General features: G+C 35.7%; 2 pseudogenes; both read right to left on the bottom strand.

Annotated features, from left to right (window-relative positions):
* Positions 1 to 1,727: 1,727 nt before the first annotated feature.
* LOC149155265 (tyrosine--tRNA ligase, chloroplastic/mitochondrial pseudogene) lies at positions 1,728 to 2,914 on the bottom strand (annotated as a pseudogene).
* Positions 2,915 to 4,663: 1,749 nt separating this feature from the next.
* On the bottom strand, positions 4,664 to 6,476 carry LOC149155264 (tyrosine--tRNA ligase, chloroplastic/mitochondrial pseudogene; annotated as a pseudogene).
* Positions 6,477 to 26,908: the final 20,432 nt, after the last annotated feature.

Below are 26,908 nucleotides of genomic sequence, written 5' to 3'. Positions count from 1 at the left end.
GTGATAAGGAACATCCAACAAGAAAAGATTGCACCTTTTAAATTAGAGATCGGTATCAAGCCCCATTTGAGCTGGAGGTGCAGGGATAAGAAAATTGGAGCAAATGAAGAAAGCCCTTTGTGCAAAAGTGTATTGAAGTGGCAAGTTGCAGCGCTTGCAAAGTTGACAACTCACGTTCAAAAACTCACATTCTCACCCTGTATTCTAGAATTCAATTAAAAAGAAAGTGTATTGGAGGCTATTAGTGGAAGGTGAGAAGCTTTGGATCGGAATCTTAAAAATTAATCTAGGTAACAAAAGCCTAACATCATTAGAAGGCCAATCCACTCTCCCTAAAGGGGCTCATCGATATAACATTATGAGCAGCAAACATTTAGTTGACATTGGACAATCATGTGTTTTGGGGTGTAAACAATGGGAAGAAGATAAAATTATGGGATGATGCATTGACATCAATACAGGGTCTACTCTGAGTTACCTTAGAAATGAAGAAATGTGGTTGAATTTATGCAATAGTTTACAAGAATTTAGTAAAGTTACTCTGTATCTTGGTGAAAGTAAATTTGGTTTCAGTTTTCAGTAATTCACTAAGTAGTTGCAGTGTTATTTAACATACCACTGTGAACATCCTCATTGGCATAAAGATCATGGTATAGTAACTTTGGTTTCAGTTTTCAGCTGCCTAGTTTTCAGTAATTCACCAAGTAATTGCAGTGTTATTTAACATACCACTGTGAACACCCTCATTGGCATAAAGATCATGGTATAGTAAATTTGGTTTCAGTTTTCAGTTGCCTAGTTTTCAGTAATTCACTAAGTAGTTGCAGTGTTATTTAACATACCACTGTGAAGTAAATTTGGTTTCAGTTTTCAGTTGCCTAGTTTTCAGTAATCCACTAAGTAGTTGTAGTGTTATTTAACATACCACTGTGAAGACCCTCATTGGCATAAAGATCATGGCATAGTGGGACTTATATGTCTTCATATCAAGGCTTCACCTCTTCATTAGTTGTTATTAGATTATAATCATATATGTCTTCATATCAAGGCTTCACCTCTTCATCAGTTGTTATTAGATTATAATTACAATTATTCTAGGTCTTTGCCCATTTACATTTACATGCCCATACAGAGGGATCACTAACATAATTAATTATAATAGCAACATCAATGGGAGTTAAGTGCTGGGGATTATATTCCCATACAAGAATCAATAACGTAATTAATTACAATTACAATGTCAACGTGGGTTAAGAGTTGGGGAACGGGATATTACAATGTCAATGTGGGTTAAGAGCTGGGGACCGGGATATTACAGTGCTCGCTGAGGAACCAGTCGATCAGGTCTATTGCCTATATATGAAAATGACCTTTTAACTTTATGAAAGATATCCCTACGCCTTAAAATGTTAAGAAATGTATAAATTTACTGTATCTGTTTCGATTGCCCAAAATCTCATAAGAATACCTTGAGTGAACATACATGTCAAACTGCATCTATGAATCTAAGAAAATTGTGCCAAGCTAGAACAACTCACCTACAAATGTCTATTTGAAATCAGTTAAGTGTGTATCATGAACATTGACAAGTTGACTACATCAGTCGTTTGAAGCAAAGACACACATAACTGAAACAATCTCAAGCCTACTATCATGGTTCATTGAAAACAAATTTTAGGTAATTTATCCATTCAAACAATCAATGTCCTGAAAGCCATCCGCATGAATTAAGCTATCGTTACAACCAACTTGTTCTTTTTGCCTGCTGATAGAAACAACAATTTATCATCGACAATATTAGTTGCTTCAATAATTTTCCCCTCGTTGTCTACTCTTTGGTTATTCATGTAGAGACCTCCTTGTCTTAATGAGACACTTCACTGTTGCTTTAGTTGGCAGCAACCCGACTTTCACAGATAAATCCACCAGAGATGAACTCAACACCTCATTATACGACAACAAGGAGGATGGCACTTCATTTGCAATGGCATCAATTGTTTTCCATTCTAAGTGAGTCTTTGAACCATGAGCTGAAGCCTATGTTGCCCTCAAGGCCTCCAATCCTTCTTCACCATGAACGAAACAATTCACTTCTTCAGCAAGTTTTCTTGGAACAGAATTGGGGACGTACCCAAGGTTTCTCATGCCTTCTTCAAGCTCAGAAATTTTTTCCAGGATCAAGAAAGCAAGCTTTTTCAAAAATACTATCACATTTGCATCAGAGATCCCAATAAAATGTTGGTAAAACTTGTAAGGGGAAAGCATGGAAGCAGAGAGCCAAATCACCCCATCTTCTGACTTCCCAAACTTGGTCCCATCACTTCTCAAAATAAGTGGAAATGTCAACCCATAAGTCCCTTCTTGCTGAAGAACCTTCCCAATCAATTCAGTCCCTGCAGTTATATTCCCCCACTGATCACTTCCCCAATCTGAACCGAAACATTCTCATTCTTAAATAGGTGAAGAAAATCTTAACCATGCAACAATTGATATGAAAAATCAGTGAAGCTCATCCCCTCCTCTGACTGCAGCCTCTTCTTCACACTCTCCTTGGCAATCACGGTGCCCACTCTTGCATGCTTCCCGATATCTCTGAGAAAATCCAGCAGCTTGAATTATTTCCACCAATCATAATGATTTATCACTATAGCATAAGAATGACGAAATCCTAAATTTCCATCATGGATATCATTCGTCTGCCCTAATATCTGCTATAGTATTATCCTAATACCACCAGAATTCCTACTGATTGTTTCTTCATCTAGTACAGGGTGTTCATAGCTTTTACCAGAGGGGTCCCCAACCCTACCAGTGGCCCCCCAACTAAAGCTACAGGCACATGGCCACATTTTTTAAACCATGATAATACAATAATACAAAGCAAGTTTCCCAAATGCAAACTCTCTGCAGTTTAATTGAACAGTTTAAGAAGTCGATTGCAAAGGGTAATATGCAAGGCTTAGATCTCTGTTGATTAGGAAAACTGGCCATGCTCAGTTGATGCAAGTCCGAAATAAGTGTCGGTATGTACAATGGAATAAATGATGAATAGTGGAGCACTGTGAGGAATCAATGCGATTGTGCAAATAGGTTCTATGTTTTGAGCTCCAAATCAGAACATTGACTGAGTTTAGTTTCATAAACAAAACGTTAACAGAAAACAAATGATTACCTGTCCTTCTGTGGCGCTGGTTACCCTTGTGTGCAGCTGGTTACCTCCGGATGAAAATCTGTGCCTAAACAAAGACAATCTGTGCTTGGAACCAGTCAATCAGGTCTATTGCCTATATATGAAAATGACCTTTTAACTTTATGAAAGATATCCCTACGCCTTAAAATGTTAAGAAATGTATAAATTTACTATATCTGTTTCGATTGCCCAAAATCTCATGAGAATACCTCGAGTGAACATACATGTCAAACTGCATCTATGAATCTAAGAAAATTGTGCCAAGCTAGAACAACTCACCTACAAATGTCGTGAGGAGACCTCAGTTTTCTGTAATTCACTAAGTAGTTGCAGTGTTATTTAACATACCACTGTGAACATCCTCATTGGCATAAAGATCATGGTACAGTAACTTTGGTTTCAGTTTTCAGCTGCCTAGTTTTCAGTAATTCACGAAGTAATTGCAGCTGTGAACACCCTCATTGGCATAAAGATCATGGTATAGTAAATTTGGTTTCAGTTTTCAGTTGCCTAGTTTTCAGTAATTCACTAAGTAGTTGCAGTGTTATTTAACATACGACTGTGAAGTAAATTTGGTTTCAGTTTTCAGTTGCCTAGTTTTCAGTAATCCACTAAGTAGTTGCAGTGTTATTTACCATACCACTGTGAACACCCTCATTGGCATAAAGATCATGGCATAGTGGGACTTATATATCTTCATATCAAGGCTTCACCTCTTCATTAGTTGTTATTAGATTATAATTATATATGTCTTCATATCAAGGCTTCACCTCTTCAACAGTTGTTATTAGATTATACCACCTCTTCATCAGTTGTTATTAGATTATAATTACAATTATTCTAGGTCTTTGCCCATTTACATTTACATGCCCATACAGAGGGATCACTAACATAATTAATTATAATAGCAACATCAATGGGAGTTAAGTGCTGTGGATTATATTCCCATACAAGAATCAATAACGTAATTAATTACAATTACAATGTCAACGTGGGTTAAGAGTTGGGGAACGCGATATTACAATGTCAATGTGGGTTAAGAGCTGGGGACCGGGATAATACAGTGCTCGCTGAGGAATCAATCGATCAGGTCTATTGCCTATATATGAAAATGACCTTTTAACTTTATGAAAGATATCCCTACGCCTTAAAATGTTAAGAAATGTATAAATTTACTCTATCTGTTTCGATTGCCCAAAATCTCATGAGAATACCTCGAGTGAACATACATGTCAAACTGCATCTATGAATCTAAGAAAATTGTGCCAAGCTAGAACAACTCACCTACAAATGTCTATTTGAAATCAGTTAAGTGTGTATCATGAACATTGACAAGTTGACTACATCAGTCGTTTGAAGCAAAGACACACATAACTGAAACAATCTCTAGCCTACTATCATGGTTCATTGAAAACAAATTTTAGGTAATTTATCCATTCAAACAATCAATGTCCTGAAAGCCATCCGCATGAATTAAGCTATCGTTACAACTAACTTGTTCTTTTTGCCTGCTGATAGAAACAACAATTTATCATCGACAATATCAGTTGCTTCAATAATTTTCCCCTCATTTTCTACTCTTTGGTTATTCATGTAGAGACCTCCTTGTCTTAATGAGATGCTTCACTGTTGCTTTAGTTGGCAGCAACCCGACTTTCACAGATAAATCCACCAGAGATGAACTCAACACCTCATTATACGACAACAAGGAGGATGGCAATTCATTTGCAATGGCATCAATAGTTTTCCATTCTAAGTGATTCTTTGAACCATGAGCCGAAGCCTATGTTGCCCTCAAGGCCTCCAATCCTTCTTCACCATGAATGAAACAATTCACTTCTTCAGCAAGTTTTCTTGGAACAGAATTGGGGACGTACCCAAGGTTTCTCATGCCTTCTTGAAGCTCAGAATTTTTTTCCAGGATCAAGAAAGCAAGATTTTTCAAAAATACTATCACATTTGCATCAGAGATCCCAATAAAATGTTGGTAAAACTTGTAAGGGGAAAGCATGGAAGCAGAGAGCCAAATCGCCCCATCTTCTGACTTCCCAAACTTGGTCCCATCACTTCTCAAAATAAGTGGAAATGTCAACCCATAAGTCCCTTCTTGCTAAAGAACCTTCCCAATCAATTCAGTCCCTGCATTTATATTCCCCCACTGATCACTTCCCCAATCTGAACCGAAACATTCTCATTCTTAAATAGGTGAAGAAAATCATAACCATGCAGCAATTGATATGAAAAATCAGTGAAGCTCATCCCCTCCTCTGACTGCAGCCTCTTCTTCACACTCTCCTTGGCAATCACGGTGCCCACTCTTGCATGCTTCCCGATATCTCTGAGAAAATCCAACAGCTTGAATTATTTCCATTAATCATAATGATTTATCACTATAGCATAAGAATGACGAAATCCTAAATTTCCATCATGGATATCATTCATCTACCCTAATATCTGCTATAGTATTATCCTAATACCACCAGAATTCCTACTAATTGTTTCTTCATCTAGTACAGGGTGTTCAGAGCTTTTACCAGAGGGGTCCCCAACCCTACCAGTGGCCCCCCAACTAAAGCTACAGGCACATGGCCACATTTTTTAAACCATGATAATACAATAATACAAAGCAAGTTTCCCAAATGGAAACTCTTTGCAGTTTAATTGAACAGTTTAAGAAGTCGATTGCAAAGGGTAATATGCAAGGCTTAGATCTCTGTTGATTTGGAAAACTAGCCATGCTCAGTTGATGCAAGTCCGAAATAAGTGTCGGTATGTACAATGGAATAAATGATGAATAGTGGAGCACTGTGAGGAATCAATGCGATTGTGCAAATAGGTTCTATGTTTTGAGCTCCAAATCAGAACATTGACTGAGTTTAGTTTCATAAACAAAACGTTAACAGAAAACAAATGATTACCTGTCCTTCTGTGGCGCTGGTTACCCTTGTGTGCAGCTGGTTACCTCCGGATGAAAATCTGTGCCTAAACAAAGACAATCTGTGCTTATATAAAGTTCTGGTGGGAAGCAGAACGCTACGCGAGATGGCCGCTCTGGTGGGAAGCAGAACGCTACGCGAGACGGCCGCTCTGGTGGGAAGCAGAACGCTACGCGGCCGTCATGCAGGGAAGAAACAAAGACACGTTTTGTGTGGCGCGGTGGAAAAAAATAGAACGCTACGCGAGACGGCCGCTCTGGTAGGAAGCAGAACGCTACACGAGCTACGCGGCCGTCATGCAGGGAAGAAACAAAGACACGTTTCGTGTGGCGCGGTGGAAAAAAAGACATTTTAAACTAAAAAAATATATTAAATCAACGGCTGAAAACACCCCAATCGTCTAACACAGAATCAATGGCTCAGGATCGCACACATCACATTTTAGGGATGTCTTTCTCAGAGGGAACGCCTTACGCCGTAATTATTTTTTTAAGCGAATAATTATATTCAAAATCATTTTGAGATTAATGTAAGAATATAAATTTCAAGATGTGAAAGCAGGTCTCGACATGAAGCTTCTTTTCTTCTACCCACAGGGAAAACATTAAAAGAAAACAATTGTAAGGTAATTATGATGAACCTCTTCGATCTAAGTTTAACCGAGATGGGAAACATACACTAATATACGATAATAATATTGTAAATTTACAATGTGATGTTTAATATTTATTTTAAATTAATATAACTTATTTTAAATTTAGATTTAATATGAGTTGCGTGAGATTTAATTTTTTACATGTATTTTTTTTATTAATCTATATTATTTGAATGTTTCATATAATTATTATTATTATTTTAGATTTTTTCTTTTTAAATTTAAGTTAATATGACAAATAATTCAACATTTTTTTTCAGAGAGAAAAACATCATGGATTATATTAAGAGAATATAAAGTTTTGTTACATAACATGGCCGCCCCATACCTGGATCAAAAACAAATAGGACTAATACTGCAGATTAATCAGGAAAACTTCCACAAAAAAGACTATCCAGAAGCTTACAAATATATCATCATTAGAAACAATTTATAAAACCATCCAAAAGCAGAGAGGAAGATCAAAAGAGAAAAATCATCCACATATTTGGCATAAATCATGACTGGAGGCTAACCAGCAGGGTCAAGGAAAGTGAAAATGTGAACCAGGACAGAGGCAAGGGGCACCCTGGAATCTTGAAAGATGTGAGCATTCCTCCATTTCCAAAAAAACCAGCATGTAAGGATGAATACTGATCGCCAAGCTGGTCGCTGATCGCTCCACCATTTGAAGCCCTCCTGTACAGATGAGAAAACCCGGTGAAGGAAACCATAAGATAATGACAGATCGTACAAGATTTGAGGCGATGTAGCACACTGAAAGAACATGTGGGCATTTGTTTCAGCCGCCAGACAACACATAGGACATCTGCCCGGACCTTGCCATCCCTTCCTTTGAAGGACCTCCCAAGTGAGGTTCCTATTAGAAAAGATCAACCATGAAAATAAAATCATCTTGAGTGGACACGACGCTTTCCATAATTTGGGAGGAAAGATGGGAGTAGAGAGCGACAGAAGTCCAGATGAAAAATCTGCATATAGATCCTTGACACGAATCGGCTGAGTAGAGTTCTGCACAGACCATAGCAGCGTATCCTTTGTGCCTGATTGCTTGATACCTTTGCCTGCAAGATTGTTAACAGCCGAAAACCAAATGGAGTGAAGAGAAAGAGGCAATAGTAAATCATCCCCGTCCTTCCAAACTGGAGAAGATGAGGACCAAGATTTAATCAGTTTGTTCCACGTAAAGAAGCCTTTTGAGTGGAGAAAGGAAATCAATTCAGGGGGAAGCAGCGATTCAAGGCCATGCACTGTTGGATCAATACCGAAATAGATGCTCGAGCCTGAAAAGATTCTCCATCTTAAATTTCCCAGGAAGAAAACCTAAATCTTCTTGAAGCTTTGCCAGATGGTTGACCCCCTTTTAATGCCCAGTGATTTTCTTCTGAACCAGAAAACCAAGCTCCTGCCTTTAAGATATTTTTGGTTGATGATATTGCTCCACTTTCCCTCACCGTAGATAGCTCTATGAAGAGATTTGCAAAGGAGGGCTTTACCAAAAGACCTCATATGCAAAAAGCCCCAACCGCCCATCTTCTTCGGCCTTGTGATGGAATCCATCTTAACTAAATGAAACTTGGATTGATAAGATCTTCCACCCCATAAAATATTTGCAGCTAAGGAGACCATTTTGCTAATAATGGAAGCAGGAAGAAGATATAAATAGGCCCGATAAACCGCAAGTTGAGATAGAATTGTCTGTACGAAGATAAATCTGCCCCCCAGAGATAGGAATCTCATCTCCCATCTTGATATTTTTTTATAGAAGCAGTCGATCAACCATAGCCAGTCCTGTTTACGGTTTCCTTTTGCTCGCAGAAAGAAACCCAAATATTTAAAACCTTCCTTAATTGATGCCTGGTTAATGCCAAACAGCGCTGCAATCCATTGAACTACCTCCAGATTGGACCCATTATGATACAACATGGATTTGTTTCTGTTAATGAACAAACCAGAGGCAGACTGGAACTTTTGAAAAATCACATTCAGGCAGAGCCATGTTGATTTGCATAGCATGGCAAAGATAAGAATGTCATCGACAAACAGATTATGAGAAAGGAAAATATCCTTGCATATATTGATCGGCAAACACCTTCGATCGGGCACTGCATTATTGATCTGGGTGCTGAGAGAGTTCATCACAAGAATAAAGAGGAGGGGGGAGAGAGGGCATCCGTGGTGAAGTCCTCTCTCCACCTGGAAAAAGGATGAAGGGGTGCCATTAATAATAACTGAGTATTTAACATTTTCGACACACGCCATTACCCAGTTTATACCCTGAGATCTCAAACCAATTTTGGCCAGAAGGATTTTAAGAAATCCCCAATCTACACAGTCATACGCCTTTTCCAGATCTATCTTTAGAATGGCTGCATCAATGTTGTTTGATAAAACTGAAAATAAGCATTCTTGAGTCATAGCGACTGCGTCGAGAATATTCCTGTCTTTTAAAAAAGCATGCTGGTCCCTGGTAATGAAGGAGTTCAGGACAGGTTTCATCCTTTCCGCTATAATTTCGGAGATGATTTTAAAAAGAATGTTACATAATGCAATAGGCCTGTAGTCCGATAATGATTCTGAATGATCCGTTTTGGGAATGAGAGCTAAGAATGTAGCAGTCAAGGCGCTGTTTATATTCCTAGATGTGCGCGTAGCATCCACCATCTGTAGCATGTCCTCTTTGAACATGTCATAGAAGTGTGAAAAGAACTCAATCGGCCAGCCATCTGGCCCAGGACTTTTGTCCTTTTTGAATTTCTTGATAACATCATGGAGTTCCTCTTCCGTAATAGGCTTAAAAAACTCATCATTTGCATCCTCGTCAAACATAACAGGCACCAGGTCCACCGTCCACAGGATATCATTTATTTCACTTCGCTGCCTCTTATATTGGTTCTGGAAGAATCTTGTGGCTTCCACCGATATGTCATGCTGAGAGAAAAGGAAACCCCCATTACCATCTTCAATCTTCCAGATCGAGTTTTTACGCCTCCTTGCATTTGCAAAATTGTGAAAAAACTTGGACTTTCGGTCGCCCTCCCTAAGCTAGGTCGCTCTGCTTTTAAGCCTCCAGGATGCTTCTTCCTTTAGTAGCAGCGCTTGTTTCTTTTTTTCCAAAATTCTGATGAGATTCTTTTGATCAAAAGACAAGCGGTCATAATTTACTGAGTCTGTGAGGATACCTAACTTCCTTTTGATTTCGATCAGCTCCTGTTTATCCTCCTTCCTCCGCTTGATTTGCCAGTCCTTAGCCACCTCCCTTAGAGATTGGATCTTTTCGCGGAAAGTAGTGAAGGGAGCCATTTCGGATTGTTTTAGGTCCTCCCACTTTTTTATTATGACCTCATTAAAGGATTTGTCTTCCAAAAAGATTCTGTTAAATTTAAAGGAGTAACCCATCCTGTAATCCATATCATTCCATTTCAGAAAGATGGGTCTGTGATCCGAGGTAAAATCATTACCTGTACTAGCAACAGGCATCCCCCATTTTGTAATAATGCTGGCATTTATAATAAAGCGGTCAATTCTTTTTGCGATGAAGGCTGGGCCTGTTCTATTGTTATCCCATGTTGGAGACATTTTATCTGGAATGACATCAACCAAGTTCCTATTCAAAAATTCCTGTCGAAGTCTATCAGCCAGTGGGTCATTCTTCCTGCAATTGCCCCAACATTCATCAGAATTCAGAGTGACGTTTAGATCACCTGCAATCATTAACGACTCAATGTCAAGAATTTCCGAGGCAAACAAATTATCCCAGAAGGAGGATCTGTTTCTATAGGGCGCATAAATATTCAGGATGTTTAGGATCAGAGGCCGGCCTCTGATTTAAGCCGAGATAAGAATTCCGGCACAACATTTAAAGGCTTTTGCTTTTATCCATGCTGGGTCCCACAAAACTACCAGACCGCCAGACATACCATCAGCTTCAGTGGCAACCATATGCCAAGTCGGAAACATTCTTCTGAAGAAAACCAAAGAAACATTGCTTGGGTGCATTGTTTCCTGGATGAAAATAATATGAGGGTGAGCTGTAACAAAAATCTCTTTTAGCGCCAAGAATTTTGGGAGGGCGCCCAATCCCCTGATGTTCAAAGAAATTAGGAATGTCATTTTGAAGACTGACCAGCCATACATGCTCTAAGCGGCTGGGAATCAGTTGATTCCAGGATTGGAACGTCAACAAGGGAGAGGTTTGTGACGCCAATATCAGAAACATTTGTTCTGCCTCTGAAGTGACGACTGTCGCCTCTCTGCTTTTTCCGAACGGTGATGTTTTTTGCAGAATTGGGGCTGATAGAAGGGAAAGAGGGCTTATGAATTGTTAAAGGTTCAAGAACCGGTGGGTTCCGCTGAAGGAGAAGATCAATGTCACTATCGGATTTATTCACCGGAGATTCAGTAGGGGAGTTGAAAGGAGTCGGCGATGGCATAATGTCCTTACCTCTTGACAGACCAGCTGGAAGAGTTGCAGGAGAGGGCGTCGAAGAAGCTATCAGAATGGGGTGAGAACCTACTACAAAATCCCCGTTATTCTTGGGAGTAGGAGAGGGCACCACATTCTCATCTAGAGGCTCAGGGATAAGAGGACATTCAAAATCCGCCGAGAAAGGAGCTTCGGGCTGGTCTTGAGGGTTGAGCTGTGAGAAGCGAAGATCCATGGCCTGTGAGGATAACTGATTATCATGGTTACTTGCATCTTCAGAAGGAGAGTCGAAACCAGAGATTCTGCCCCTATAAAGAGACGGCTGCTTTGGCTTGCGATTGAAACGATGACTGCAATTTTTGATGAGGTGTCCTGTTCGATGACAGAGAGAGCATCGAAAGGGGATGCCCCAAAAGTCAAGCCTTTGACATATTTTGACACCCTCCCAGGTTATCTCGATATGATCCGGATAACCACCTTTGTAAGGTTTTTCTATCAAAATCCACGCAATCCTTTTATCCTGCTCGCCTCTGACCCAGGGATCCACATAGATAAATTTTCCGACTGCATTGCCAATCTCAGTAAGGGTTTCTACCGACCATAATTCTAAAAGAAAGTTGAGAAGATTTACCCAAATCATGCAATTTGATGGCGTGTTTTTAAACTTAATAAACACATCATACTAAAATAAACTTCTAATCTCAATTTTTTATTTTTTATTTTAATAATTTAATTTATTTTTACCATGCTAGAACCTCTAACCAACAAATTCCATCCTATCAATGAAAGTAAACTAAACTTCGCACAATAATTGAAGTAATCCACTTATTATTGTTTGAGAATGAAAGTCCAACTCCTCCAAAACGTCCGTTTCAACTTCATTGTGCAATTTATTCACTAAATTATTCCGATATGCTTGTACGTAAGATTAACCACTCTATTGATAATTATGCTAAAGAAAATAATTGCTCTGATTTACTACATAAACTTCAACGCAATTGCTAAATTCAGCATTAATCATTAGCTTTAGTAAATGGCAAATTTCATTTGTTATTGATCTTACATTGTACTGTTTCAATGACAATTATCATACATTCCGGAACTAGCTTATATTGTTTCTATAGCTACAGTATGGTGGCACGGATCACTCATCATCTGGAGCAGGGATCAAATTTGAAGGAAGGGTTTACATTTTAATCATTTTAATGGGAAGGTTTAATTTAATTTTAAAATTTTATATATTGAAAATTCAGAATTTAAAGTTTAAAGTTATTATATGAAGTTTTATTATATAGAGGAAACTTTCTATAGAACCATTTACTTATAATCTATATAAAAATGAGAAGGAGAAAATCAAGTGGACCACTTATTTATAGTATATATAAATTATATTAAGGGAATTTATTAGATCATTTATTTCTCTATTACACTATTTATTTTTTTATAAAAAACTGTTGTTGTTTCTTATAAGGTAATTGGTCCAATCATTTAAACATTTGTAATAAGCTTTTTTTAAAGGAAATATAGGTTAAATTTTCCACACAAATTATTTCCCTTGTGATTGGTGCACATGTGCATTATAATATAGTACACCAAACATAGAAATAATATTATTCTCTCACAAGAAAAATTAGTGTTTAAATTGAACAGTGATTAAAAATGAATGTTTTTATTGCACATGTGCTATAATGTAGTACACCAAACATAGAAATAATATTGAGGAATAAGACATGCCTTGAATCAGTTTTGATTCTATGTACTGCTTTTTTATCATATAAGTCGGCATATAGAAAACACACTAGTACTATTCATAAATCCAAACAAATAGGGGTTTCATTAACACAAGGAATATGGAATTGGGTAGAAATACAGTTTAGTAAACTGGAGTAGTAGAAAGAAAATCCATAGGTGGAGTCATTGAGTACTATTTGTAAATCCAAGTAGTAAGGGGACAATGAGTCAATCCAAATTGAACTTGTTTCTTCTTTGTGAGTAGCAAAAGGATTGACCACAACCAAATCTTTTCATCTTCAATGCTAATTAATTAAGATGTAATTTCAATAAATAGACGATACATGCATCTATGACTTCCACTACAATAAATTCTACTGTGATATATTTCTTTTCTTTAGCTATTTTGATATAGACAAAATTGTTAACTTTCTTATTTTTTCAATGATCATGTTATATAGAAAAATGATTAATAAAGTAGAAATATAGTAAAGTGGAAAGAAGATCCATAAGTGGAGTCATGGAGTACCATTTGTAAATCCAAGTAGTAATGCTATAAAGAACCAATGCAAATTGAAATTGTTTCTTTTTTGTAAATAATAAAAAGATTCACTAGAACCAAAACTTTTCATCTTTAATACTAATTATTAAGATGTAATTTCAATAAATAAACTATACCTATATCTATGACTTCCATTACAATAAATTTTATTGTAAAAAATAATATATTTCTTTTGAACTATCTTAATATAGAAAAAATGATTAGCATTCTTATTTTTCAGTTATCATTTTACATAGAACCATTATTAATATTTTTTTATTAAAATAATATAAAATAATCGCATGTAAAAAATATTAGGAAAGTTTTGATACCTTCCATTAGAACAATCTAAAATAACTTTCTAAAATAATATTGAGAAGCAATTTTTAATTTTAACTGTAATTTGTGTATCATACGCTGGAGAGGACAATGAGGGCAATGCCGACTTCAATTTTGAAGTCTGATCCAAACCTCCCCTCCAAAAAACAAGAGAAGGCAATGAGGGCAAGAAGGCAACGACGACTTCAATTTTAAACCGTGATCCAAAGCTGCCCCTTCAATTAAACCGTGATCCAAAGCTGCCCCTTCAATTTAGCCTTAAGAACGGTGGCTGTTTCAGTTTGTTTTTCAGCACTAATTCCGCGTATCAGTGCCGATTGAACCACTAACAAATTAAAAGAGCCCACATCAAGTGGAATGAACTGTTGAGTGGTTTTGCATCCCAGAAGAGAACCACGTCCCTATTTTGCATTTGCATTTATGTATGTTTTGAATCCTTAATTCATTAACTGGAGTTAATGGTGGGTTAGTTTTTATCCCTATGGACTGGAATTTACCAGTTTAAAACCTACAGTTTCCACGTTAAGAAAGTTGGACTAAAAGCGCATCCTATCCGTGAGCTGTACTTTACAGGAAAGGTAGAGTTTCAATCAAGCAACTCCCTATTTTGTTGGACCCGGCAGATTATAGCCCATAAGGAGCGATAGGAGCTATCACTCCATTAATGAGCAGGTAGTATATGCCATTTGTAAATAATATATTTGGTTAAATCAGATAAGTGGCATATACCACCAACTCATTAATGTAGCCATAGCTCCATATCTCTTGGCTGCCTATATACGACTTAAAGCCAGTCTGAGTGGCAGCATAAGATTTGCTTTTATGGTAGCTTTCTCGTGCGTGGAAAATGGAAATTTCATCATGTCGACACACGCCTCACATTGACTCCAGCATATAGATGCTATCAATATAAATTAAAGTTACTATAGTTGTTAGAGTAATGTCAACGCCGCCAAACTGGACCTCTTTAAAAAAAAACAAAACAACAGAGGATCGCGATGGTCTGCAAATTGTAAAAGTAGGAGAATGACAGAATTGGCCGTCCAATAAAACAGTGGGCCTGTGGTCTCGTGATAAGCCAAGAGGATGAGAGGCGAACCACGTTTGTTTACTAATTCTTGAGGGTGGAGTGGATGCCGTTCATGCCGGCGAGTACATATGATTCTGATTCGCTTTATCTATTGTCAAAACACAGTGCGTGAAAGCGACAAATACTGATAGTATCCCATGCACATTGCTGGTATTATAATACTCTTATATTTAAGTCTATCAAGTGTCATTCATGTTATAATATTCGGTCTAATCATGGTTACCTGTTCCATTCATACTCTAATGCTCGCATGATTAAATCTATAAGTGTCATTCATGATATAATATTGGCTTTATACATGGATTACGAGTTTCCAAAGCAGTTAAATTGAATGTTGTTTTCTGTGAAGTATTTTTCCAGAGAGGTTTCGGAGAGGACACTATGACGGTTTTATGAGTATTATTAATCTGACAGAATAGCTATGCCATACGAAAATGTTGAAAATGTTATATTATAGTAGTGTATGCTTATTGTTTATTTATTTTTAGTATGTCTATATTTTTTGGATTTATTTTGTGTTAAGAGGGCACAATTTTTCTAAGGTTAAAATTTATGCAAAAGTTTACACTTAAAAAGGTTTATAACTGGTGGGTAGATCCAAAGCTAAATGAATTAGAGCTGGTTTTGAGTATGAAATTTAAGAAAAAACCTACACCTAAATGGATTTATTCACTCTTGAATATGATAAATTCAAAACTAAATGAATTTAAATTGGTTTAAGTTGCGAACAATCATCATTGTACATATATATTTATTTTAGAGGTGTTTGGATAGTTTGAAATTTGGTAAGTATCATTTACAATAAAAATTTTTGATGAGAAAATAAATTTAATCTTAAAACAAAACATTATCATATTTATATTATTATGGACTTAAATAAGAGTAAAGTGACCATGTTTATGTGACAATTTTTATGATGAAAATTTTAATTAATAAATTAAAAATGAAATGATTAAGATATTAAATAGCTTAGGTCTTACATCATATTTTTTTAAAATGATATGGGGAAGATATTGAATATATGATATCCTACATAGTAAATGATATGAGGAAGATATTAAATATATGATATCCTACATAGTAATTGATGTAAATATGTCTTTTCCAACTATTTTTCTAAAGAAAAACATACTTTCTCATCTTTTCACACTCATGATATGAAAATTAAAGATCCTGAAAAGCTTTAACATGAACTATTGCAAGAAAATTTAGATATTATCGTACTCACTTTTCAATATTAATAGTTTGTTAGGAATTACGGATTGTTTATCCCCAAGCAAGTCACAACTAAGTTTATTTATTACTATTGTTGGGTGTGGAGACCGATTCTCCTTTTGATTCAAAGGTGTCAGCCGCGTTGGGCACCGGTTCCTAGATTGGGAGACAATGTCGCCCGTATGATAGTGGCTAGTGGGGTCCAAGGGGGATGGTGACTACTTTTAAAGAGCCCCATCTTGCGCGGTTCGGGGTAGAGACCCCGAAGCTAAAAATAGATGAAAAATTGCCTTGTAAAATATTGTAATTTCGTAGTCAATCTGAGTCGTTCATTAGGCAAATGACCTCATGGTAGAAGTTATGTTAATTTAGGTTTTTTTCCCTAGAATGTAACCTTTGGTTTATATGAGGGAGTTGTATTGCTATTGTGTATTATTATTATGAGAGAGAGAGAGAGAGAGGAGGTTGTCTAAGAGCGAAGGTAAATTACAACATATTTGCTCTAGGTTATATCTCTTTATTTTGCTAGACAATATGGAAAGAAGGACTAACTGCTTCTCTATGGACATACCCCAAATTGGCTGAACCATGTATATCTGTGTCTATTTTGTTTTATGTGTTTCTGTATTTATGTTTCCGCGATATTTTATGTATTCTATTGTTCTATAATATATAATTTTCTAACAACTAATCCTTCAATAGTTGAAATAGCATCAATCTAAGGAAATAATTCATCACATGGGACTCCCACATGGTTATCAAATATTACTAATATATGTGCAAGAGGTTCAAGAGGGAATGCCCCAGAATTATACCTAATATGTTAAACTACCCAAAGAGAAGCATTGGCAAGTCTTGCATTGGCCCATAATTTTGAAGTGTAATTCTATATCCAACAACAATAGCAACTCATTGTCTAATTTCTTACTTTATTCCATGATGTCTATCCGTATCAATACCTTAACAAAATTTTCCAATTAAAAGTCATCTCATCACTCTTCTCATTGACAAGAATGTATTTGATGTGTCTCAGCTGCTCTTTCAATGTAATCATATGGGGACATTGTGAATTGTTCATGTCCCTTGCTAGTATATGACTATAAAGTATATTATCCATGTAGATATGTCGAATGTTGCAACACTATTAGGGATCAAACCAATGGCTCTTATGGGTATGGGATTAAATTTCTTGAACATGTTTAATAGTGTTAATCAAGTATGAATTTTTCTTGTACATGTTGTCTCCTGGATAATCATACATAAGGGTTATTTATGACAACCTCCTTTGGAATGTTCAAGCATTTTATTATATGCTAAGTTATGGTTTTCCTGTCAACTTTCAAATATTTAACAATTGTTTAAACATTTAATATAAGGAATTGCATCATATTTTTACTTTCAATATATGAATTTCATTGCATAATTTAAACTGTCTTCAATCACAAAGTTAGAGATGCAATTTTACATAATGTTATGATCCTTGGATCAACTATTTCATAAATAACTTCAAATTCATATGAAACCATTACTACATTAGCTGTGTCCCGTGTTTGTCATCATCTAGTACTAAGGTGGCAGAGTTGTTGAATGTTCCCAAATTTCCATTTGAATTCCCATGAGTTTAATTATATTCTGAAACCATATAATTCCTTGCATTTTCTATCATGTGAGTTTACATGTAGAATTATACATAACACGTGAAGAATACTACTAATGAATAAATATACACGACCATTCGTTATGCAAACTACAATATAACCCATAAATATATAATATAATAGCATTACAATAGTATAACCACACACATTCAAACATATGCCACTTATCTTTATCATATTATTAACTAGTTGTACAATTCAAATGGCCCTCCCAATTGTACTCTCTATTACTCAATCAAAGAAAAGGATGACACAAAGTAAACTATGGTTCACAGTCAACACCAAACATGGTGAAGACCAAGGTACCAAACCCAAGTAGGACTCTAGCCTCTACTTCCTCATCCCCAATCAAACTACAAAATCCAAGGCAGTGCATTCCATGCTCCAATTTAAAATTCCTCACGCATTGTGCTACTACCCTACACCACAAGGAGAACACCTTCTAAAGGATTTTTTATGGAACCTCTATGAAAATTGTATCCTTCCCAATTAATAATTGAGGTCTATAATAGAGGTGAACAATTGAAGATTTTTTTAGGGGTTTCCTTGATGGTATGCCTCACTCAACATGATGTAATAGTGCACTACATAATCTAGCACAACACTAGAGATAATATAGGCAGCACCAACAATTGTATTATTATAAAATAATAGAACATCACTTTTTATTATAAAAAAAAAGGGATTAGGTTAGACCAATTGATTATTCAACAAAATATTTTAATTTAAAAAAGTAGAACTCTTTACCCATGTGTTTGAAACTACATGTGCCATCGATGTTTGTAGATAACACTTCACATGCTCGGGTCTTATAAATATTCATTTCTTAGTTAAAAATATAATATAGAACATCAATGTGTTTATATGCCTTTAAACGCATCAAAACATCTATATCATGGGTGTACTATGAAAGGATAAATAAAAGAAAAATTACCAAAATAAATTTCATAATCAATACATTACCTTCCTTGATTCCAAACTTTCACACAAATACCAATTCTCAAACTCATTTTATGACAACCCTATTTCAAGCACTTTACAATGTTTCTTTCTTCATTTGATAGATTTACTAATGGATTGAATTCGGTTTCAAATTTTGTAAAATAGTGCACATTATATTTTTTGTAGTACCCCTAGTGAAATCCAATTATACTTGGAATTATTTTTTGGTACTACCACCAAAATGATAATGACTAGAGAAAAAAATCATGGTTGGTCAAATAATTTAAAATCAAGATTGTAGGAGAGAAGGAAATTCGAAAATACAAGGTTTTAGTGGGAGAGAAAGACTGGACCTACATAACTAAAGATTCTATCCCAAATATAATAGGAAACTCCTAGGGATTGAGGATGTGAAACTGTGAAAGCTACTAATTGTTTTCATAACTCAAAGGGAACCTAGAGTTTGTGGGGAATCACTGAGAGAATAGTTCATTGGTTGAGAGATGTGTGGTAACTCCTATTATATTTCTAGAAATTCAGATTAGTAACTTGTCTATCTATGATTTGTTGTTGAGTATATGAGTTTCAAGAATTGCTTATGGTTATAAGTAGGAGACAAAAGTGAAAACAAGAATTTATTGCTTTTGGGTTTTCTGAAGATGGAAGAATTAAGTTTCCACATACTTGGTTATGTGGAATAATATGTATATAAATGCTATTGTTAACACTATTAAATTGTTTGTGTATGAATGGTAGAAGGAAAAGAAAGAAATATATTTAAATATTAAAGTGATAGATTTTGATACATTTCACAGATTTTATATATGTAAATATATAACTTAATATACATACATAAATGGCAAGCTTAACAAGATTATGGTTCAATAGTAGAAGAAGACTCTTAGGTTAAACCCTAAACCTCATGCAGTTCCTGTCAAATGACAAATCCTTCAAGAATATAAGAGAACAAAAATCCAAAATCTAGGAGTCATGTACTCTGCTTCTTGAATACAAGGATTTCCCATGACTACGAGCATATATATATATCTATATATATATATAAGTAAATAAAAGTGAAAAAACGAAGAGGAAATAATGTATAAAAGAAATTAGTGAATATGTTCGAACTTGTGCACATTGTTTCTCGGGATGGTGATCCGATGAGAAAACCTAACCTTAAGAACACATACGAAGGGTTTATTAACTATCCATAATTTAAAACCTATTAGTGAGTAAATAGTCTAAATTCCCCATAGGGTTTCAAGTAGTCGAGACAGATTGAAAATAACCTACCGAAAAATTGTGAATCCTTCGAAAAATCATTGAAATCGCCACGTTAAGCACCTAAGAGCTCCAATCTATGAGTAGAAAGAGGATAATTTAAGCAACGAAGTGTTTTCTCCTTTGACAAAAAAATTACTTAGAAAACTCCAATGAAAATCCAAACCCTGCGTTCATCCTTTTCCCTATAACAAGGTAAAAAATTCTTAAAAGCATCAGTTTGAGAGTTATGAGAAAATGGTTTCATACTCAATAAAACAGGTTAGATAAATGTTGTAAAAGAAAAATCATTTGGCTTAATATAACTGCAGTTAGAATAATTTATGTTGGCAATCCGTGAGTCCTTCGAGCATTGAACTGGTCCCACGAGGAACATGAGATGTGGTTCAAAAATATTTCCATAGGGCTACCATTCTAGTGCCAAAAGTTGGCAGGGAAACCCATTCCTTTCCCTCCTGCAAGCAACGGTCCGTAAAAAAATTCTCTAACTACAAAATGAATCCTAGGGAAGATGATTGGTAGGGTGGTTACCTAACCACGAAAATGAGTATCTACCATCATCGAATGAAACCTTGTGCATTGATTTCGTGATCACCCACAAGGCCAGGGTGATTTGTCGTGGTTATATTCATCCACGAGGCCCTAAGATTATGATTTATGCACATTGGGCCGGTGAGGAAATTCATACTATATAACATCATTTTCTAAGGAATTCCAATATGTATTGATCGAGTTAAAACTATAATATGACTTGTAGATAAATAATCTTATAAATTCATCCACAACCCGTCCGTAAAGTTTGTGTATTAGTTGTTATAGTGTATAGAGTTTGAAGATTGTAAGGGTTATGTGAAGTGTTATGAATGTGTATAAGACATATGATGCCAAGGGAGGTCAATACAAACACATGAATCCCCGACCTTTTAAAATTCTCCTTTAAAAATTCTCCATTAGCATTGTTATAGTATAAGGAAGGGCCCGATATAATAGATGTCAGAAATTAGAAATGTTATGGGAAGAAAACTTACCATGGGGAAAAATTTGAATAAGGATTAACATATGAAGGGAAGAAATTTAGAGGCATCGAATAAAATAATTAAATTTAATTTGTGGAATATTTTCTTGTAAAAAGATGACATGTAAATAATTATGCAAAATATGATAACACTATATATGTGTAAACGGTTAAAACAACGAAAATTATGAATGAGGTACATTATATAAGGGTTCTCCATTAATTTAAATTGGTATATTTTGAGGTATGTTACTTGTGGTATGAGAGAAACTAGTTGCATCATTGCGAGCTATTAGCTAAACCATTATTTTTATGGAACGAATTAAATTCTTTGATTTACACAATGAGTGTAAAGAAGAGAATAAGTGATGGTAGATCCATTGGAAGGGACACACATGGATGAAGAATGGATTTGGATACATTTACGAGATCAAGCACAACCACAACCGCCTACAATGGAATTACTAAATATGGTTAAATATTTCATGACAAAGTTAATTTGTCTTCATGCAAAAAATTAGAATTAGTAACAACCTTCACTAAATAAGAAAAAATTATTAACAATCTAACAGATAGATCAAATCTAAAAATTGTGGAACTAGTAGTGGAAGAGGAAGAAATGGTAGAAACCTCGAAACAAAAGAATCTTTATAGTGTATGTGAGAGTAGAGATGAAAAACTTGAAAATGTTGATGAGCATAGTTCATCCAAAATTCCTTTGAATCAAGGAAAGAAAACAAAAATAGCGCTGCAAGTGGAATTCAAACTCCAACTTTGATCTGGATTTAAACAGGAATACAACAAATTACAAAGATAACCATAAACACAGAGATGCAGCAGAAATAATACTTCATTTCATTAATGTAAAATAATGAAATATGCTTACAAATAGGAATGGAAATAAAGCAACTAGAGCGATGGTAGTTTATCTATGAGAAGAGATGTGGTGGCTACATGCCTCTGAACTGCTTTATAATGAGGCTCAAGGGCCTTTTTATTATGGAACAATAAGAGCAAACCCTAAACAACCAAAACCCTAACCCGAGGAGATGTAACACCAAGAGTTTATGGGCCCCATTAGGGTGAGCTGGATAGCCAACTTCCCAGGGTTGCGACTTGGTCATATTATCTTCCCTTGATGCACATGATAGCCCATTGGAAAGATCTCTCCGAGGACTACGACGGAAAAGACTATTTTAAACAAAAATTTATTGGCGGTAGATTTCCAAAAAAACGTCGTTTACGGCCTCAAAATTGAAAAGCTAAAAGAAACAATGGTGGGGGTCCAAGTGGAATTGGCGGGTGGCCACCAATATCCACCTGGATCATTCCTCCTGCCTTAGCAAGCAATGGTCCCCATTGCGTTGAGTTCCTCCATGAGATGAGAAAACTTATGTTGAACTTGGTCCCTCGTGAGCCACCTGCCCTAGTGAAGGAGTTGGCCTGCTTTGACAACTCGATACAGTTGGATATTCTGTTGGAAATTTTGCTTGATCTGTGTGTCCATGATCCAATCAGTTACAGCCTGTTCCATGCAATCTGGATTTAACTCTATGGGTGTGAGTTGTTCTGCAATGTCGAATGTGTCTTGTAATGGTGGAAAGTATGGCCGAAGGCGGTCCACATTGAACACTGGGTGTAGGCCAACGAAGGTGGGAATCCTTAGCTCAAATGCATTGTCTCCCACAACGTTGGTAATGGTGTAAGGACCATATCGGAGTAGTCTGAGTTTCTGATAGGCTTCGGTAAGGCATTCCTTTTGCAAATGCAGCCAAACTTTGTCGCCCACCTGAAACTTGTGTGGCACGTGATGTTGATCATGTCACTGCTTATACTTGGGATTTGATTTCTCCAGAATGTCATGGGCCTAATGGTGAATATGTTGGATGTGCTCAATGAAGTTGTTTGCCTTATCTGTTTTGGACTGGACATGAGCCAAATCTATGTGAGTAGCTACAAATGGCATTACGACATCAATGGAAGATAGTGGCTAGAATCCCAAGCCCACCTGAAAAGGGCTGTGACTAGTCGAGCTGTGGAGAGCCCGGTTGTAGCTATGCTAAACAGAGGGGAGGCTTTCATCCCATGTGTGCGGATGCTTTGAGTTGTACATGCGCAGAATGTGTACAATCAACCTATTGAAAACCTCTATCTGGCCATCAGTTTGAGGATGAAAGGCTGTGGACTCAGTGAGTTTGGTGTCCAGCATCAACCAGAGACTGGACCAAAATGTACTAAGGAACTTGCTATCCTGATCTGAGATAATAGGTTGTGGGATCCAAAAGTTTATGCACACTTGTTCAAAGAAGAGTGTCTAGTCAATTTAACGTATTAAATTGCTCTACATAAATTATCAATCCAAGTATCATAAACTGATGAAGTGTAGTGCACCATATGTGCTTAGTTAACCTTTTTCTTACTTCGTTGTTTTATAGTTTATGTTGTTTTTGGGGTTTTGTTCTTGTTGGTTTCCTAAAGAGTTTAATGCAAATGTAAATCCAATTCTAAGGTCTTAAGAATACTTTTAAAGGTCAAATATGGATAGAGATTTCAAGACAAGGTTTATGTCCCTAATGGCAACTTCCAAAACTTAGCACTTCAAAAGATCTCAAAACATGCTATTGATCAAATTAGTACTTGAACAAAAGTGTAAATATGCAACTACTTAAATCAAACAAAAGATGAAATACTTATCATGAAATCATTGTATCTACTGCTTATCTAAATACGGAAATAAAAGTTAAGCTATTGCACTCAAACAAATCAAAAACTTGAAACTAATAAAAGTAAAATAAAATCACATCATTCATAGTCTGATAGCTCGCCAGGTAGTCTATGCTATTTCTTTAGGAGATAACGTCAATAATATGATCAGTTTGATATCTAATTGCAGAAAAGTAAAACTAAAATCAAATCACATCATTCATAGTCTGATACCTTGCCAGGTAGTCTAACTTATGGCTTTCGGAGAGAACGTCAACGATATGAGCAAGTTGACCTACACATGTCAACAATCTCGGCCCATTTGTTAGGTATAATCATATTCACATTATTTTCTAATTTTTAACCACAAATTCACTTAAAAGGCTTAGAATTAATAAAGTTTAGAAAAACATAAATGTGGCCCAATTATAATGAAAGTGGGATGAATGTGGTGACATAGTAGTGAAATGGAGGTGAAATGGAGGTGATATAATGGACATAATAGTGAAAGTGTAATAGAAATGAATGACATTTTCAAGACCCAACATACCCCCCAACTGAAGCTATTGCATGTCCTCATGCAATATATATATTACATTAATTCTTTTGATCCTTGAGCTTTGGCTTAACTTTGCATGATATCATTTGATAACTTCATATTTTTGCAAAGTGTTTTATTTGAATTGCAACATGGTTGGTTCTTGTGTTACAACCAATTTTTTTGTTATTGCATTCTATTTTGATCTTCAAACTTTTCATAATGATATTTTGATTACTGTTGCAAAGTATATCTTTATTGGATTGCATGATGGTTGGTTCTTGTGTGACAATCATAATTTTGTTTGTATCCAATTTATCCTTTAAGTACTTTTTTTGAAAAGCCATTGTATGCTCATATAACAATGTAATAGTTAATATATATGTTGGAAGTATGTGGGCTCCTGAATATGATATGGACATGGAAAGATATGAATATGAATGTATTTCCCTCCCAACTGATGGTATTGGCAATTTTATGAAATGAGGAAGATAAATGTTTTTCCAACAATTATCATTCTATCTTTTTATGGAATTCTATGGTCAAAAAGTTAGAAAATGACATAGTTTACTTACCCTTTGGAATGGATGAGTTGTATGTGTGGTGGCTGCAAAATTCTGATCATATTCTTCTTCAAATGGATGAACAAGAGGAGTCATGGATAAAGAGTTAAGATGACTTTTTATTGCTTCTCCTCCAAAATGTTGAAAAGAATAGTCTTCATGTCTTCAAAACTCATTGGCACAATTCCTACTATGTGAAAAAAATGTTCTGATGTCGAACATAGCAGGAAATTGTTGACTTAGTGACCATTAATGGATGCCACTAGTCAACACAAGAACTCTCAGCATTGATGACAATGAGAGTCAAGATGCCCAAACACATCTTGCTAGGTACAAATGAATTTTCCGATGTCGAGTCACCTAGAAGACCTAACAAACAAGGGACATTAATGTATTCCCATTGTTTGTCAGCATGAGAACTTGCCATTAGGGCATGTAAACCTCAAGGTATCTTTTCGAGAAACTTAGACTCAAAGGACTATGGACTCAATAATTTGCATTGAAGCAGGGCTTATTTTCAAAATGAAAATGATAGGAAAGGGAAGATGAAAATGGAAGACGGCAATGGAGAGCAGAAATGGCAATAGGCAATAAGCATGAGAATGAGCCTCTTTCTTTTATTTGTGGGTTATGAATGGAGAAAAAGAAATGGAAAGTGTATGTGAATGTAAATGGAAAATATGGAGTGAAATGAGGTGAATGGTTTATTATGAAGTATGGATGTGATGGAGACAATAGTATATGAAATTTTTTCAAGTGTTTGGATCCGATTTTGCATCAGCATATTTCCTCTTTGTTGTTGATCATCTTCTTATGAAAGAAATTGGTATCTTAGAGAGACACCATTCTCTTATAGTCATTTGTCCTTCCTCCTGGAACCTGCAAAAAAAACTAATACATCTTCTGCAATGGAATGTAAGATTATCAAAGGAGAGAGATAGCCAATCTCTGTAGTTATGATATTTACACGCAAAACTAAGAATTTGTATTAATGAAACAAGTTCTCAAAGGAAAAATCAAAAGAATTTATACCTGATTTGGAATTAGTGCCTCAAGTTGATGTTGCTTCTTTTCAGCATTTTATTTCATTATTTTCCATTTCGAACTCTAATGATGGATTTTTCATTGTGTAAATCTTGTTGAGATCTTTCCAACGATACTTGAATCATCAAAATCTGATTTTGTATGAGAAAGTTAGGCTAATTTGAACAACGAGGTTTTTCAGCTGCGGAATTGGAGAACAGCTGCGGAATTGGACTTTAGCTACGGAATGTCGATGATTTTTGTACCTAAAAATATTGAATAAAAAGTTAGCCATTCATCTTTCATCATCAATCCAAAATTAATTAATACCTTCAGAAAAGTGAGCAAATAACTTATTCATTTCGTTGATTCAAAATTATTATTATTTTTTAATTTTTTTCATGCGGCGACTTAGTGTGGCAACTTAGTGATAACACACAACTTGACTTCCCTTTGACTGGGGTCTTTTCCATTGAATTGGATCAAATGAATAGGACATTCTCCATGTACTGACATTTTCCTAGCTACCCATGTGGTTCATTTCATCCCTTGTCACCTATAACCTGTAGAAGTAATAAAATGGCTGCGGAATTGCCAATTAGCTGCAGAATCAGGCTGCATTCCGTAGCTAAAAGATAGTCAACCATCAGTTTTGATTTTTTTTTGTATGTATAGAGGATTATTTTTCAGACAAACTACTACAACACTCAAACTTGTTTTGGATTTGACAATTCTGAAGAAACCATTTCCCAAAATTTCATAGTTGTTGAATGAGATAGGCATGATTTTTGTTTATTTTTTATTTTTAACATTTCCTTTGATAGATTTTAGTTGTTCTTGGTTTAGGCATGCATATACATGCCTTCATTAATATGCTTTTCAATTGTGGATACCCCTCCATGAATTTAGGCTCGTCCGGTTCTGCTCTTAGTAAAATGCCATTCCTTCCTCCTGCTTTAAAATACGTCTGTGAGTGATGGACTGTGAGTAATAATCATATAATACAAATCCATTGAACACAGCTTTGGTTGTCTGCATGTGACATTTATAGTTTATATCATC

The sequence above is a fragment of the Pinus tabuliformis genome, chromosome 9, assembly GCF_031772625.1.
Source record: "Pinus tabuliformis cultivar Carrire ecotype Pingquan chromosome 9, CPIR1, whole genome shotgun sequence".
Taxonomy (NCBI): domain Eukaryota; kingdom Viridiplantae; phylum Streptophyta; class Pinopsida; order Pinales; family Pinaceae; genus Pinus; species Pinus tabuliformis.
Note: the sequence above shows the minus strand (reverse complement) of the source record. Positions and strands in the feature narration are given on the sequence as shown.